Here is a 14,626-nt window from a genome sequence, read left to right as displayed (position 1 = left end):
GGCTTGCTGTAGATTGCCTTTATTATGTTTAGTTATGTTCCCTGTATTCCTGATCACCCAAAGACCTTTATCATGAAGGGGTGTTGGATTTTGTCAAATGCCTTTTCTGCATCTAGTGAGATGATCATGTGGCTTTTTTCTTAAAATTTGTTTATGTGATGTATTACATTGATGGACTTTCATACATTGAACCACCCTTGCATCCCTGGGATGAAGCCTAGTTGATCATGTTGGATAATTGTTTTGAAGTCTCTTGGAATCTGATTGCCAGTATTTTAATTTAGTATTTTTGTATCAATGTTCATGAAGGAGATTGGTCTATAGTTATCTTTCTTTGTTGCATCTTTGTTTGGTTTAGGAATCAGGGTAACTCTAGACTCATAGAAGGAGTTTGGTAATGTACGTTCTGCTTCTATTGTGTGGAACAGTATTAGTATTAAGTCTTCTTTGAAGATCTGGTAGAATTCTGCAGTGAAATCATCTGGTCCAGGGCTTTGTTTGGTTGGGAGATTTTAATGAATGATTCTATTTCCTTAGGGGTTATTGGACTATTTAAATGGTTTATCTGGATTGTATTTAACTTAGGTATGTGGTACCTATGCAGAAATTTATCCATTTCTTTTAGATTTTCCAGTTTTGTGGAGTAGAGGTTTTTGAAGTATGACCTGATGATTCTCTGGATTTCCTCATTGTCTCTTGTTATGTCCCCCTTTTTATTTCTGATTTTGTTAATTTGGATGCTCTCTCTCTGTCTTTTGGTTATTTTGGATAAGGGCTTGTCTATCTTGTTGATCTTCTCAAAGAACCAACTCTTTGTTTCATTAATCCTTTGTATTGTTCTCTTTATTTCTACTTTATTTATTTCAGCTCTCAATTTGATAATTTCCTGACATCTGTTCCTCCTTGGAGACTTTGCTTCTTCCTGCTCAAGGGCTTTCAAGTGTGCTGTCAAGTCACTAGCATGAGATTTCTCCAGCTTCTTTATGTGGGCATTTAGTGCTATGAATTTCCCTCTTAGCACTGCTTTCATAGTGTGCCATAAGCTTGGATATGTGGTGTATTCATTTTCATTGATCTCTAGGAAGTCTTTAATTTCTTTCTTTATTTCTTCCTTAACCCATTGGTGATTCAGTTGAGCATTATTCAGTTTCCATGAGATTGTAGGATTTCTATAGATTTTTCTGTTGTTGAAATCTAACTCTAAACCATGGTGGTCTGATAGAAGACAGGAGGTTATTCCAATTGTTTTTATCTGTTGAGATTTGCTTTGTAGCCTAGTATGTGGTCAATTTTAGAGAAGGTTCCATGGGGTGCTGAGAAGAAAGTATATTCTTTTTTGTTCGGGTGGAATGTTCTGTCGATATTGATTAAGTAAATTTGAGCCATAACATCAGTTAAGTACATTATATCTCTGCTAAGATTCAATTTGGCCCATCTGTCCAGAGGTGAAAGTGGGGTGTTGAAGTCTCCCACTATCAATGTGTGGGGTTTTATGTGTGATTTAAGCTTTAGTAATTTTTTTTTTACATATGTGGGTACCCTTGTGTTTGGTGCATAAATGTTCAGAATTGAGACTTCATCTTGGTGGATCTTTCCTGCGATGAGTATGTAATGTCCTTCATCATCTCTTTTGATTAATTTTAATTTGAAATCTATTTTGCTGGATATTAGGATGGCTACAGCAGCTTGCTTCTTAAGACCATTTGATTGGAAAGTCTTTTCCCAGCCTTTTATTCTTACGAGGTGTCTGTCTTTGAATTTGAGGTGTGTTTCTTGTATGCAGCAGAAAGTTGGATCCTGTTTTTTTTTTTCCATTCTGTTAGTCTGTGCCTTTTTATAGGTTAATTAAATCCATTGATATTAAGGGATATTAATGACCAGTGATTGTTCGTTCCTGTTGTTATTTTTATTTTTTGGTGGTAGTGTGTGTGTACTTCTCTTCTTTGGGATTTACTGCTGTGGTGTTATCTATTGCTTGTGTTTTCATGGGTGTATCTGGCTTCTTTAGGTTGGAATTTTGCTTCTAGTACTTTCTGTAAGGCTGGGTTTGTGGATAAGCATTGTTTAAATCTGGTTTTGTCTTGGAAGATCTTGTTCAATCCATCTATGATTATTCCGAGTTTTTCTGGGTATATTAGTCTAGGCTGGCATCCATGGTCTCTTAGTGTCTGCATTATATCTGTCCTAGTACTTCTGGCTTTCAAAGTCTCCAATGAGAAATCTGGTGTTATTCTGATGGGTTTGCCTTTGTAAGTCACTTGGCCTTCTTCCTTGACTGCCCTTAATATTCTTTCATTATTCTGTACATTTAGTTGTTTAATTATTATGTGACAAGGGGACTTTTTTCAGGGGTCTAGTCTGTTTGGTGTTATATAGGCTTCTTGTATCTTCATAGGCATTTCCTTCTTTAAGTTGGGAATGTTTTCTTCTATGATCTTGTTAAATATATTTTCTGTGCCTTTGAGTTGGTATTCTTCCCCTTCCTCTATCCCTATTATTCATAGGTTTAGTCTTTTCATGGAGTCCCAAATTTCTTGGACAATTTGGGTCATGAATTTGTTGGTTTTAGTGTTTTCTTTGACTGATGAATCTATTTCTTCTACCGTGTCTTCAACACCAGAGATCCTCTCTTCCATTTCTTGCATTCTGTCGGCTATACTTGCATCTGAAGTTTCTGTTTATTTGCTCAGATTTTCTGTTTCCAGCATTCCTTCTGATTGTGTCTTCTTCATTTTTTCTATTTCCCTTTTCAGGTCTCGGACTGTTTCCCTTGTTTTTTCATGATTTTCTTTCAGGGACTTATTGTTTTCTTCTGCTTTAATTGTCCTTTCCTCTAGATTTCATAAAGTTCTTTCCATTTTTTGTTTGTCTGTTCCTCCACTTTATTTTTTATTTCTTCTATATGAAGCTCTAGCCTCTTAATTATGCTAATTATAAGGTTGTTTTCTTCTTCTTCTTCTTCTTCTTCTTCTTCTTCTTCTTCTTCTTCTTCTTCTTCTTCTTCCTATTCTTCCATTCCATGATGTTCAGGTCTAGCTGTTGGAGAAAGACTAGTTTCTGGTTATGCTGTATTGCTCTTTATTTTGTTGTATGAACATCTGCCTTGGCATCTGCCCATCTCCTCATGGGTTCATTCTTGGTCTTATCAGTGTACTTTGTCCAGACAGAGCTGACCGATTTAGGGAGCCTCTCTCTGGTCCAGATTGAAGCTCTGGGGCAGATGGGAGCTTTGGTCCAGATGAGAGTGCTGGCCAGATAGGAGCTTGGGGGGCTAGACTCTGCATCTCAGGAAGTCCCTGGGATCTCCTTATATTGTCCAAATGGGAGCTCTTCTTGTCCAGATGGGAGTTCTGGGACAGGATGGAAGCTCTGGTCCAGATGGGAGTTCCTGGGCAGATGGGAACTGGGGGCTCTGTGGTCCAGATAGGAGATCCAGGAAAGGATGGAATACTGGACACTGGTCTCTAAGTCTCCAGAAGTGGCTGGAGTCTCCAGCAGATGGGTGTGGGGGCAAGGTGTTGACGTTATAGTGTCTACCAGTGGGTCTCTCTTGTCTCTGGTCCAGATGGGAGTTCCGGGGTAGATGGGAGCTGGGGGCTGGTCTCTGAGTCTCAGGAAGTGGCTGGCATCTCAGGCAAATGGGTGTGGGGGCACGGTGTGGAGACTGCAGGGTCTGCCTGCATTCTTGGAAAAGGGGAGCCTTCACACAGGGCCTGCCCATTGGCTGGAAACTGGGGCCAAGTTGGGCAGGTCCTCCCAGGATGGTGCCCAGGGGTAGGACCCAGGGGTGTTTGCCTCTCTGACTATAACCCCAGGCACTCACCTCTGGTCCAGATGGTAGTTATGGGGCAGATGTGAGCTGGGGGCTTCCCTCAATTTCTTTAAGGGAATTTTTCATTTTCTCTTTAAAGGCCTTTATCATCTTCATATAATTGTTTGAAGGTCATTTTATTCTGCTTCTACTACATTGTGATATTCAGGTCTTGCTGTTGTAGAGCCACTAGATTCAGGTGGTGCCATATTGCTCTTTGTGTTGTTCCATGTACTCTTGCACTGGCATCATCCCATCTCTTTTTTCCAATTGGTGCAAGAGGTGTCTGTGTCTGAGGGTGCTGCTCTTGGTTCAGTCTTTGCTGGCTCTGTCTCTGTCTCAGGGAACCAATCTTCATCCTATATACATTCTTGTTTTAATCAGGGCTGGTGAATTCTGTGTCTCAAGGAGATGCTGAGGTATTTTTGGGGGAGGGATTGTGAGTTGTATATTGCAGGGTTGTATGGGAGGTGTTGTTGGGGAGGCCTACCTGCTGGAGTCTTCCCTATTTGCCTGTAATTCTTGGACCAATCAGAGCTGGCTCATTCTGTGTCTCCAAGTGCTGCTTAGGTTGCAGGTTGATCTGTAGTATAATTAAAACCTGAGTGGGTGATATGCCCAGAATTTCTTTTGTTATTGATGGTTGCTTTAGATATCTTGGTTTTGTTATGTTTCCTTATAAAATTTGAAACAGTAGCTAGAGGTTTCCTGTGTCCTGGGATGCTAATGATCGGGACAAATCTTTCACCCACCAGTCCTGCAGCCTCTCAGACCCAAGTAAACACATAGAGGCTTATATTAATTATAACTGCATGGTCATGTATCAATTATTTTAATAGCTAGATTTATAACTTAAATTAGCCCATAACTATTAATCTACACATCGCCACATTTTGTGACTTTACCTGCATCCCATTACATTTTGCTCCTTGGGCAGTTGGCTGGTGCCTCTGTCCACCTTCTTCTCTTCTCTCCCTTTGAATTTCCGGCCTGCCTCTAAGCTGCCTTGCCTTTGGCCAAATGACTTTATCAACCAATCAGGACAACAGATACTAACAGTATACAGAAAGACATCCCAAAATTACTTCTGCTTTTTTGTCCCAACAAAAGAAAGGTTTTATATCAATCTATTAAAATTACATATTACAAAACAGTTATCAAGTAAAAATTATAGTTACAATACCTAGTCTATTTGAATTTGGCAAAATTAAAGAAAATATTTTATCTATCCTATACTTGTGAGTCTAAATTACATATCTAATTTATCTTGTATCAGAACCATGGAAAATTATAACTATAACTATCTAGTCTCCAACAACATCAAAGACATCAGAAGGATGTAGAGTTATCTAAGTAAACAAGATGTGCATTTTAAGCAACTTTCAAAAAATCTAAAATGACAGAGACAGCTGGCTGCCTAGAGAGTCACCCAGAGTTCATCTGTAATGTTGGGGAATCCATCTTTAGTCCACAGGCTGAGAATCATTCAGTCACTTTTCTCTGTGTCCTTTAGAATGTCTGGCAGTTTCTTCAGTGAAGCAGGACCTGAAGGACCATTTTGTCTTGCAAAGTTCAGTGGTCATCTTTTTATGATTCTGCATGTCCATTTTATATAACATTTTGTCAAGCAGTCCAGGCAAGAACAGATTTTTGTCCAAATGGCTATTTTTGAAAAAAAAAAAAAAAGGTAAACTCCATATAGAGTGTCTTTGATGCCCATTTTTCTCTTTGAAGTAAATCAGTGCTACAAGGAGCAGACATGTATCACTGACCGGAAAGTCTAAGTTTTTAAAACATTTTAAGTGTCATATTCTGTACGTCTTTGAAGATTACCTACATAATTGAAATATATGTATGTATATCTAGAACACTTAACATGATTATAAGTTTGACTATCATAGAAGACTATTTATTAATCTTTATTTTAATTACCTATTACAATTAAAATGAGTTAAACAAACATAAGACTTTAAACAAGGATAGAAATATTTATACAGTATAACAATATTAACTTTAAATTTGTATCAATAAACTGAAATCCATAGCAACGTGTGACATTGTTAAACAAGTTGTTCTTTAAAAGTAGATTCAATAATCTGTCCTTTCATTCTGTCATATCTATATCATATTCTCATTTTTTCTTTAGAAGGATATTGACTATGACAAATAACAAATTGTAACCAATCTCTAAACAAAGACAAACATCTATAATACAGTTTTGGGGAGTGTGGATATACTTTTAAGCTACTTTTTGTTGATATGGAGTGCTGGTAGTCTTATGGGGATTCTAAGAAAATTGGAGAAAATGGTCAAGTCCTGGGAAGACTGACTATAATTTTGTTAATGGGTACCATCTGTTAAGACTCAGGAGGTCTGGCTTGATCAAATCTGACCCATCTTAACCTAGGTCAAATCCATAGCCTCTTGCTCCCTGTGGAAACAAAACTAGAACCTCCTTTCCAAAGCAACATATCCTTAGATCTAAGTTTGAAGCCAAATAACTTTAAAATATACATATTGGTTTAACTGGGCAGACTTTACAATCAAATGTCTTTCTGTAGTTAAAAATCCTAAAGATAATATAATCCAACTCTCTGTGAGATTTTCATCTTTATGTGGCTTATTTTTTATATTACTTTTACTGTTTCTTTAAAGACTTTTTTATAACCTTTTTAAATTTTAACTGTCTGTGCTCCTTTCCTTTTTTCTTTCAAGCCTACATACACTTTTACTCACATTAAAAACTGTTTAATGTCTTATTTCCTCTGAATCTGCCTTATTGTGAATCTATTATTTCTTTCTGACCATGGGAGATTTTTAAACAGTTTAACTGCATGGCTAGTACAAAAAGTATAGCCTTGACTGCTGACTATGCCATTTCAGCTTCCCAACATGGCAGGACTATGTTTACTTCCAGCTCTGGGGGAACCATGCTCACTGCTGCCCACTCTGGAAAGCAGTGGGTCCATGCCTCAATCTAGGAATCCAGCAGTGTATAGCTTAGACATCACTCCTCCTCCTCCTCCTCCTTCTTCTTCTTCTTCTTCTTCTTCTTCTTCTTCTTCTTCTTCTTCTCCTCCTCCTCCTCCTCCTCCTCCTCCTCCTCCTCCTCTTCTTCCTCCTCCTCCTCTTCCTCCTCCTCCTCTTCCTCCTCCTCCTCCTCCTCTTCCTTCTATACTATCAAAAGCTAAAATGCTTACTGTGTGGTTTGGCAATGTCCCTGTATAACATGGTAGGAATCCGTAGCCATGCTGCAGGTAAAGCCTGCATGTCATGAACCTGCCATAGAGTAGCCCAAGCCCAAATGCTATGCTGGCCTGAGAGACAACTAGGAAGCTGTTTTTAACTCTGTTTTAGAATCTTTTTTAATGCTTTTTCAGGCTTTAGGCCCCACATTGTGTGCCATTTCTAGTTGGAGTTTTCCTGTGTCCCAGCCTGTTGGCAATCGGGACAAATCTCATTCATCTGACAGTCCTGCAGCTGATCAGCCCCAAGTAAACACACAGAGCCTTATATTAATTATAACTGCATGGCCATATCTCAAGCATTTTGCTAGCTAGCCTTTATATCTTAAATTAGCCCATAATTATTAACCTATATATCACCACATGTTTCATGACTTTACCTGTGTCCCATTACATGGTGCTCCGTGAGTGGCTGGCTGGTGTCTCTCTATAACTTCTTCTTGTCTCTCTCTCTTTAAATTTCCTGCCTGCCTCTAAGCTGCCTTGCCATAGGCCAAACAGCTTTATTTATCAACCAATTACACTTTTGAACTGAATTATAAGGACATTGAACCACTTTACTTAAATTTTCTAACTTGTAACCTGCCTTTCCTTGTTTCTTTGCATCTGTATAAAATGTATGGGCTCCAGATATGGGTGTTTCCTGAAAAATTTGAGGCAGAATCCAATCAGCTCTCTTTATAAGGTGAATTCTACTGCTTTTGGGATATTTGCTGTTAATCTCTCCAACAATATTACTGCAAGCTCTTTGCCAGGGTTCACTTTCTGCTCATAATTTATCAACTGCATCCTTAGTTAAAAGTGCTATAATTTCTGCTGGATCTATTCTTGATAATTGACAAAGTCTCAATTTTTTCCCTTTAAAATCAAATTAGAGATCTTTTTCACATAAGTTTTAATTTTTACTCTGTTTATTTGGTAGAAATATCCATTCCACCATAAAATCTTCCCTCTGCATTAAAATCCCTGTAGGATAATACTTAGAAGGTAAAATCACCAAAATGAAATCGAGTTTTGGATCAACATGATCCATATGTCCTCCCTGTATTTTCTTTTCCACCAAGGCCAATTCTCTCTCAGCTTCAGGTTATAATTATCTTGGTTGATTTAAGTCCTTGTCACCTTCTAATGTTTTGAACAAATTACTCAGTTCATCATTTTTTACTCCAACAGTACATCGATGGGAAATGTCTCCAAATAATCTTTGAAAGTCATTAAGAGTCCATAATCAATCTCTCCTAATTTGCACATTTGGGGGTCTAATTTTATGTAGACCTATTTTATATCCTAAATAATTAATAGAATCTCCTTTTTGTCTTTTTCAGGAGAAATTTATAATCTCCAACAAGACAAAATTGTCTTTACTTCTTCACACATTCTTTCTAAAGTATATACATTTGAATTGGTTAGTAAAATATCATCCATGTAATGATAAATTATAGATCTAAAAAGTGATTACTCATTGCTTCCAATGACTGTTATACAAAATATTGGCTCAGAATTGGGCTGTTTAACATTCTCTACATTGATATCTCTTAACTGGCTGATAATTATTATAAGTAAGCACGGTGAAGGCAAATCTTTCTCTGTCTTTTTCTTGTAAATGTTGTAAAGAAACAGTTTTTTAAACCCATAACTATAAGAGGCCATCCTTTAAGTAACAGAGTAGGCAATGGAATTCCAGATTTTTGAGTGTGCAGTGGCAGACTTTATTAATTAGTCTTAGGTGTGTTACCATTCTCCATTTACCAGATTTCTTTTTAATGACAAATACAGGAGAATTCCAAGGGCTAGTTGATTATTCAATATGCTGAGCATTTAACTGCTCTTGTACCCGATTTCTAAAGCCTACAGTTTCTCTGTTGTTAAAGGCCATTGCTGAACCTGGTAACGATTTTAAAGGTAAAACTCTTGGTGTCTTTGAAAGATAAGCTGTTGTTGTGCCTTGTTCTTGTACAATCTGCAGGGCTCATGGCCCCACTTTATAATAAAACCTCCTAATATTTTACTCAGAAACATGTGTTAGTTTATGGTTTATTTCCAAGGTTGGAGGAATGTTAATCTGAGTATTCCATTGTTGTAACAGACCATGGACTGCTAAACTCATAGCTATATTTGCCACAGATGGCTTTAATTTTCTTCTGGCCTTCTGGATATATACATTCAAGCCATCTTGTGTTCTGCTTCACTTGAGATAGTGTTCAAATTCCTAACATCTGAACAATTACCTCCTGAAGAGGTCAATTTTGATGTCAAAATTCTGGTGCAGTTATTGTAGCATCCTCGCCTGTGTCTAATAAACCTTCTAAGAGAATGCCATTTATTAGAATTTTTAATTTTAGTATTTGTTCATTTATAGAAGTTTGCCAAAAAGTTTGCTTTATGATTTCTCCTGAATTTCCTATTCTCTCTTCTACAGCTTCTTTATCACTATGAGCAATTTGGTTGGTTTATTTCAATAGGCATTTTGTTATTTAATTGCTCTGTGAAGGGGTTTCTGCTATGATGGCAGGAAAGGTCTGAACTGGATTTGCTGCGGGGGCCTACATGAGGGACCTCTGGTAATTTTCTAGAGGTAGAGGCAGAGGGTTACCTTATCTGTCCCTTGTTGATCTACATTTGTTGGTCTAATATGTACCCTTACCACACTTTCTACATAATCCAGAAAGGAGGGGCATACTGTTGCCATTGTTTCTTAAATAAACATTCTTTCTAGGAATGCCTTGTTAATATTCCATTTTTAAACACCCTTGTTTAGCACAACCAAAACATCTAAAACTATTTTTCCTCAAAGCTTTGGAAACCACCTCTCCCATCCACATATCGTCATGGTCATAAGACTCAATATTAATTGTGTCCCTGACCCAATCTTCCAAGTGTGCCAATCTTGCCTTTAATGGCCTGATTATTCTTTGCATGCTGCATTTTCATTCTCAACTGCCAAAAATTCAATTATTACCTGTCTAGCGTCTGAATTTGGCATTATTTTATTTACTGCTGAAAACAGCCTTTGTAAGAAACCTATGAAGGATTCTCTGGGGCCCTGTGTAACTTTTGTAAATGATTCAGTTTTCTTTCCTATTTCCTCAATTCTGTCCCATGCATCCATGGCTTCCATGCAGCATAGTATTAAGGTTTGGTTATAATATAAACATTATCTTTGTATATCAGCATATTCACCTTCTCCAAGGAGCTGATCCTGGTAAATTTCCACACCTCTAGTCCTACATTGTTGCTCTATTGTTTTAGCCTCCTCTTTGAACCAGGTTCTCCATTGTAATTGTGCCCCAGCCTCTAGGACACCTGTATCTAATTCTTTCCAGTGCTGAGGGACAATTCTATTACAAGTTGACCATGAGTTTAATTTGCTTTACAAATGAAGAATGCATACCATATGAGACTATAGCTTCTTTAAATCTCCTTAAATCTAACATTTCCACTGGATTCAAATTAGCTTATACATGCCATTGTGTGGGTAGTTCCTGTAAAGTAATCAGATATATTAAGTTTGGTGGTTTGAAAACACGCTGCCTCTCTGTGACCCTATAATTCAATCTTAAATAAATTCACCTTTAAATTCTTCCATATGGGTCTGAATTTCTCTCTATAAGTCATTTTAACACATTTTTCTAAAGTCAATCCTGAGTTAGAGTAACCTTCAAATTCTCCTGTCTGGGTCTGAATTTCTCTATGGTTCATTTTAACAAGTTTTTCTAAAGCTTTTATCTTGGCACTTAAATTGACCAAACTTTTTAATAATAAAATAAATGTGATTAAACAAATAATATTCATAATTGATGAATCCCATAAACATTAATTATACTCTCATTTAATTGTTCCATTTTCAGACTGCCTACTGTGTTATCAAACAGAGACCAAATTCCTTTCCTTGTAAAAATGTTTCCTATTTTTTAATGTGGGACAAAATCTCTTTTAACTAATTTCTCCCATTAAGGTATCTTAATTGACTTGCCAAAACTCTCAAAACTCTCAACTGTGTGGAATAGTAGAACTCCAAAGTAATTTCAAAGCAGCTATCTATAGTGGTGGCAATTCAAAATGGGAATCCAGAGAGAGACAGACACACAGACAGACAGAGAGCCTACTACCCACAAGAAGAAAAAAAATCTAAAGAAAGTCTGGCCATGTGCTCTGGACTGAGTCATGCAACCAGGAGCCAGGGTCTCTGTAAGCCCACATGCAGTCTAGTCTCATGTAGCTCTGGCCAAGTGCAGCATACAGCTCTGGAAGAGCTGGGGCCCACAAAGCAACAGGCAAGTGGCTTTTTTGTGAATTCCTACCCCACAGTTGGACTGCAAATGTAGACTTTCTCAATGGTGTTATTAAATAAAAACATATGGAGCCAAATATAGGGTGAAAGCCTTAGAGAGATCAGGGAAATCAGGAAAGCCACCAACCAACCTTACCTCAGCAACTCTGCAGCTTCCAAATGTGAGATACTTCCTGTCTTACCCATGCCTTGCCTTGCTCTTCTGCCCTCTAATTGTCTATGTTAGCCCAGTTTTCTCACTTCCTTGACACTGTCTATCTGTACAGATCCCCAGGTCTCTATGGCTGATACTAGGATTAAAGACATGTGACACCATGCTTGGCTCTGTTCCCTAGTATGGCCTTGAATACACAGAGACCATTCCTGATAAGTGTTCAGATTAAAGGCATGTGCTTCCTGACTTCTTGTTTACTTAAAAAGGCTGGCCTTTCTCCCTGATTTCCAGGCAAGCTTTGTTAAGGCACAAATAAAATAGCACCATGCCCATGTATGTCTTGAGGAAAAAAATTGTAAAGAGCTTTTCTGCTGTCAGTTTTAAACCTTGTACTTGGAGTGGGCAGATTGTTACTGATGTCAGTTTCCCTGGATTAATACCTTATATAGTACTTAATAGTATTCCCAAAGATCTTAAAATTTGTAAGGCCACAATGAGAAGAGACTCCCCACACATTTACAGTTAAAAATTGCACTCATAGCCATAAATCAAAATTCTCAATGTTTTAACCTGCATACTGGACTCAACTTGTTGCTAGATTACCTACTGATTTAATAAAGACTAAAATTATGTCTTCTGTTGACTTCCATCTTTAAGCTTGCAAGTTGTATTACAACAATGATAGTATATTATCTTTGTTTCACATGTCAGAGCCCCAAATTAATTCACAATGTTCCTTAAAAAAAAAGGTAATCCTACTGATGTCCAATTGAAGTCATGCTTATTTCTTGGTTTGCTATGCATACTACATGGTCTAAAACCCATGACAGAACATTAACTTGTGTGAATAGGCTGCTAGTTATTGTAAATCTGACTCTGATATAAAGGCATTCACCCTCAAGAACACTTGTTTTTACTAACAAAATACAATTGGCTAGGTCCAGAAATGTTCTTCTCTTTTCTTTTTGAGGTTATAACTTCATTATTATACCATTTCACCCTTCGATTTCTTTCCTCCAATATTCCCAAGAAGTCCCTTCTGCTCTTTTTCAAGATTACAATCTCATTTATGACTCTTATTTAGTGCATATATGTATATGAATACTTATATCGAAATGTAACCTATTGAGAACATATTAATTGAAAAAAGAAGATAAGAGAGCACATTAAGTTGGGAAGTAAAAGTAGGAGAAGATGATGAAGGGAGCAGGAGGTGAGAGGGCTGAGTTGGATCAACACACTATATATATGCATATAAATAATAACTGAAATATCTAACAAGGAACATGTGTGGCATAAATCTGAAAGTGTTTGCTATAGAGTTCATATTTTTTTGTCCATGAGAAAAAGGAAATTGATGTAGATAACAGTTTGTCAACAGGTACAGAAAAATGGTATAGTATAAAAAGAATAACTTCAGCTTGAACTAAATATCATCTTCATTGCTGACCAGGTATGAATCAGTGCATGAAATGTCCGGAAAACCATTCTGAGAATTCAGAGAAGAAACATTGCCTCCAGAAAGCTGTGATTTTTCTAGACGATAAAGACACCTTGGGAATGTCTCTCACAATCACATCTCTGTGCTTCTCTGTACTTACAACTGTGGTTCTTGGAATCTTTGTGAAGCACAGAGACACTCCAGTTGTCAAGGCTAATAATAGAACCCTCAGTTACATGTTGCTCATCACACTCAATGTCTGTTTCCTATGTTCCTTGCTCTTCATTGTCCATCCCAACACCACCACCTGTATTCTGCAGCAGATCACATTTGGAGGTGCTTTCACTGTGACTCTTGCCATAGTGCTGGCCAAAGCTATCACTGTGCTTATTGCCTTCAAGGTCACTTTTCCAAGGAGAGTGGTGAGGTGGTTAATAATATCAAAGGCTCCAAACTTCATCATCCCCATATGTAGTCTGATCCACCTTGTCCTCTGTGGGATCTGCCTAGGGACTTCTCCTTCCTTCCTTGACCAAGATGTTCATGCTGAACATGGACATATCATCCTTGTGTGCAAAAAAGGCTCAGATTTTGCCTTTCATGGTATTCTGGGATACCTCTACTCCTTGGCACTTGGGAGTTTTCATGTCACAGAATCTTCCAGACACATTCAATGAAGCCAAATTTCTGTCATTCAGCATGCTGGTGTTCTTCTGTGTGTGGATCACATTCCTCCCAGTCTACCACAGCACCAAGGGGAAGGTCATGGTGGCTATGGAAGTTTTCTCTATATTGGCTTCTAGTGCAGCCTTATTTGGCTTCATTTTTGCTCCAAAGTGCTATATTACCTTAATGAGGCCAGATAAGAACTCAGTTCATCATATCAGGAACAGGCCACATTCTAGTATAAATAACCCTCTCAAAACCTAGTTCAAAACTAAACATAGTTCCCCTATTAAGAGTTGAATTTCAAAAATGAGGTCAAGTTGATTTCTACTGCAAATATGTGTTACACAATTAGAGTATGGGTTTTATTCTTTGTGCTTTAATATGGCCATCTTCTTACAGAATAATTTCTGTCTAGAGTCATCAAATTGTATTAGAGCTTCTTTATTTTAGAGCTATTTAAGGTATCCATACTTGAAATCCAGGTTGTGTTTTTATAAAAGCAGTACTTCAGTATGTATCTGAGCTTGTCAGAAACCTGTGAATATCATGATATTTTGGACTCATAGAGATCTGCCCACATTTGCCTCTGATCTTCTGGGATTAAAGGTAGCCAGTGCCCCTATCCCATCATATTCTTCTATAATATAGACTGATAAAATTCATGTTTTTTATTTAAATAGCTTGAGAGCATCAAGCAATTCTCTTTTCCAATTTTACTCATCACATGTTGTTTTAAATTTTGAAAGTCGTTCCTAGTAAAATTTTATCTTGTCTTTCAATAACTATAGTGAAATATGTAGATTGTAATTTTATTTTCTATTCAACTTTTAATATATCTTATTTGTACAAGAATATCAATCTGTTTCTTAAGGCTTCAAGGTCCTTTACTAAATTAGCATGCTTTCATCCAGATTTGTATAATTATACTAAAGAATTTGGGATTTTCAAAATTTAAATGTAATCATTTATACACATAATATTTCATCAGTCATTGCATAATATATTGCATGCTAAG

The 14,626-nt window shown here is 37.3% G+C and overlaps 1 pseudogene; it reads left to right on the top strand.

Moving 5' to 3' along the window:
• The window catches only part of LOC118575580, a 38,047-nt pseudogene extending 24,175 nt beyond the window's left edge, over positions 1 to 13,872 (top strand).
• The last annotated feature ends 754 nt before the right edge of the window (positions 13,873 to 14,626 follow it).

The sequence above is a fragment of the Onychomys torridus genome, unplaced genomic scaffold (assembly GCF_903995425.1).
Source record: "Onychomys torridus unplaced genomic scaffold, mOncTor1.1, whole genome shotgun sequence".
In the NCBI taxonomy this organism is placed as follows: domain Eukaryota; kingdom Metazoa; phylum Chordata; class Mammalia; order Rodentia; family Cricetidae; genus Onychomys; species Onychomys torridus.
This window is presented reverse-complemented; position numbering and strand designations above follow the sequence as displayed.